The sequence below is a fragment of the Lathyrus oleraceus genome, chromosome 6 (genome assembly GCF_024323335.1).
Source record: "Lathyrus oleraceus cultivar Zhongwan6 chromosome 6, CAAS_Psat_ZW6_1.0, whole genome shotgun sequence".
Classification (NCBI taxonomy): domain Eukaryota; kingdom Viridiplantae; phylum Streptophyta; class Magnoliopsida; order Fabales; family Fabaceae; genus Lathyrus; species Lathyrus oleraceus.
The window spans coordinates 92,463,078-92,466,520 of record NC_066584.1 but is presented as its reverse complement, the minus strand read 5'-3'; the positions used below and the strand labels follow the sequence as shown (position 1 = coordinate 92,466,520).

Genomic DNA, 3,443 nt, shown 5'->3' with positions numbered 1-3,443 from the left:
GTAACAAATTTTTGATGATTTTATTGATTAGAGGAAAAACCAAAGGCATCCCAGGAGAATGTTATTTTTGTTTGATCATAAAAAATTGTTACAATTGTAATAAAAATAAGTAATTTTAATGAATAATTTTAAATTAAGTTTTTTAAATAATATCGATTTTTTAATATAATTATTAAATTGTATAAATATAAAAGGTAAATATTTTTAGGATTAAATATACAACATCCCAATGTAAGTAAGCGATGTTTTATTTTTAATTCAAGAAAATTATGTGAAATTTTGATTATAATATCTTACCTATTTTTTTGTCATAAAATATTTTTACAATTGTAATAAAAATAAGTAATTCTAATGAATGGCTTTAAATTAAGTTTCTAAAATAATATTGATTTTTTAATATAATTATTAAATTATATAAATATAAAAAGTAAATATTTTTAGGATTAAATATACGACACCCTCTACAATGTAAGAGAGTTTTAGTTTGCACCCTTGTAAAAAAAATATTCACCCCTTATAATATGAAGATTCCCACTTTATGGATCTTGAGTGCACTATTTCAACCCATGTTCCATATTCTTTCTAATGTGACATTGCTTCATAATCTGACGTGGATTTTATTTTTCAATTTGGTAACTTTTACATTATTACTATTTAATTACCCCTTGTAAATGTTAGGATTAGTCTGAAAATCTCAAATTAGTTAACTTTCGTTCCTACGAAAAAGACGAACTTCACGAGCTTGTTTCGAGACTATTGAAGACGCGTGTTAGGTTGTTTCTGGATGTTTGAAGACGAAGCACAGAAGAAGATGCCATTAAAGTTTGCAATGTCTGGGGTTAGTTTTTAATCCATCTTCCAATGTATGAGTTTCTTTTTTTGTCGTCTATTCCAAATGTCTGAGTTTTAAATCCACTTCATAGGACAAGCAACATTTTAATGTCATTTTTAACCATGGGGTGAATTTATAATAGTCAACGAGAATGATATCATATACTAAGGGGTGTGGATCCAATATTTTCTAGTTAACACATTGACAAATGAAGGAAGGTTAAGATAAAAATGGATCAGGATGACCAAGGAAGGTTAGGATAAGGGAATGTGGTGAGGATAGTGCTATGAGAAGAAGACCTAGTGGAGCTTATAAGTGCACCAAATGTGACAAATTTGGGCATAATGTTTTGTCATGCAAGAGACTTACACAAGACCCAAATGCTTTGGAAATAAAGGTAATACATGATTTATTTGTTTGCACTTTGTTATTTCTCTACATCGTGATGGTTTGATTGTAACATAATTTTGATGATTTTATTGATTAGAGGAAACCAAAGACATCCCATAAGAATATTAATGTGCAGACAACTGTTGATGTACAATCAAGTGTATTGGCTAATGTGCGGGAAAATATTGATGTGCATGCAAATGTTGATGTGCGGGCTAATGTGCAGTCAAATGTGCAGGGTAATGTGCAACACCATGTTGATGCAAGTCAAGTTGTGAACAATGTTGTAGCTGAGAACAATGTAGTCCATATTGATGCAAGTCAAGCTGAATCGTGTGTGGTCAAATAGTTAACTTTTGATCAAACTGTTGACCTAGGTCAAACTAACCCTAATTTTATTTTTTCTTCATCCTTAAGATCTTATATTTTGTGTGCCTCCAAGTTCTTCAAGTTCTTTTCATGTTCACTTCCATACCTAGCCTCCACCATGATAAAATGCCATGCCAAACCTTGATTAAATCATGCAAAACCTTGATTTGTTCACCCTACCCAAATTTACATCAGCCTTGCATTAATAAGATCAAGTCAGTATCATACACACATCTAACTATACCAATTCATAACACCTTGGACAATGTCATACTTACATACCTACAAATCAAGCCATGACAATCCATGCCTACACATACACATAATGCACATTATAATCCACAACAGGCATACCATAAGCACATAAGTCCAAGACATGTAATGTAATTCACCATTCAATCACTTAACAGACCAATTATCATAGCCAAGCGCAACCATCATTTCCCCAATTCAACTTGTACAAGAAACCTGATTCTCAACTGCTAGGGTAACATGTTAGGTCTGTTTTTGAGCCAATTAACATGCAAATTATCAAAATCGGCAAGGTTAACCAACTTGACATAAAAAAAATGAGTATAAGTCACATAACATGAACTGACTTTCATTCATATATCATGAGCTCACATTCCCCTAACCATTCACACTTTCTAACCAATTAACATTGCCCTAGCTCTAATAATGCTTCCTTTCATCTTTAGTAATTTGTTCTAACATGATTAATTAATTAAGTAGCTAACTAATTGTTAATTTTGCTAGCAGCCAATTCATTTCACACTAACAGTTCAAAAAAATTCATAACTTATAAAACTCTAACGGTTCCAACTTCCTCTAACAAGTTAACTATCCGAACTATTTCTCTCTCTTTCCATAACTAACTGAAACACCAATTTTAAACTTCTACTTTCTACTTCTATTGACTACCAAAGCTAACTAATCACTACTAACTTTTAACCAATTCTCTAAACAATTAACTAACTGTCAATTAGCATTAACGTGGCAGTTAATCAACTCTTACCTCTAACTGTCATTAGCATTTTTTTTGTTAGTTAATTGACAAAAAAAAATGGTTACCATGTTGTAGAACTGGTGGTGGGGAATCAAAGCCCTAAGGTTTTGGTTCAAGTTAATGTAAGGTCATCATTTAATTTCGAAAGTAAAAACCTAAGGTTCTTGAGGTTTTTTTTGTTTCAAGAGTTGTAGTGAGTTTTTAGGGAAATGGGTTGAGGAATTGAATAAAGGAGGTGAAACAGAACCCAGTTTGGTGGTTGTGGTATTTCGGGGTGGCTCCTCCGCCTCCGGCATGGAGGAGCAATTTTTGGAAAGAGAGATATGTAAGAGAGGGAGAGAGCGCATTTGGAAGAAGACTGAGTGAAGTGAGATGGGAGTCCTTCGTCCCCTTTGCTCTCTCTCGTTTGGGCTTCAGACGAAGTTCCAAAGAGTCTTTACTCCATGGACACCCTGATTTCTACCCATCCCTCTCTTCTTGAACTCTAACAGGAAATTAACCATAGGCCCCCTGAGTCTTGAGCCCAATCCACTTTATTGGTCAGACATACTCTTTTCCTAAATACACCCCCTGGCAGAGTGATTAATTTATTTAATTATTGTCTTTTTTTTTCTTACAATCAATCTTTTTCCAACACATAAAAATTACACATAAAATAGACATTTTAATTGCACAAACTTCATTAGGTTAGACTTTAATTAGATTTTATATTTTTGAATTTAATCTTTAATTTCAATTAATGGTATATTAGGAATTAAGGCTTAATATGTTAAATCAAATTTCTAATGCCTTTGTTTTTTTTTTATGATTCCATATGTTTGAGATGTGATTCTTAGAATTATTCAT

The 3,443-nt window shown here is 32.2% G+C and overlaps 1 long non-coding RNA gene across 1 annotated transcript; it reads right to left on the bottom strand.

The window, feature by feature from the left end:
• Window positions 1–1,483: 1,483 nt before the first annotated feature.
• Window positions 1,484–3,096, bottom strand: LOC127095433 (uncharacterized). The gene is made up of 2 exons (XR_007792668.1): window positions 1,874–3,096; window positions 1,484–1,787 (listed from the first exon to the last, which is right to left on the bottom strand). It is a non-coding gene; the product is annotated as an uncharacterized LOC127095433 (long non-coding RNA).
• Between the last annotated feature and the right edge of the window lie 347 nt (window positions 3,097–3,443).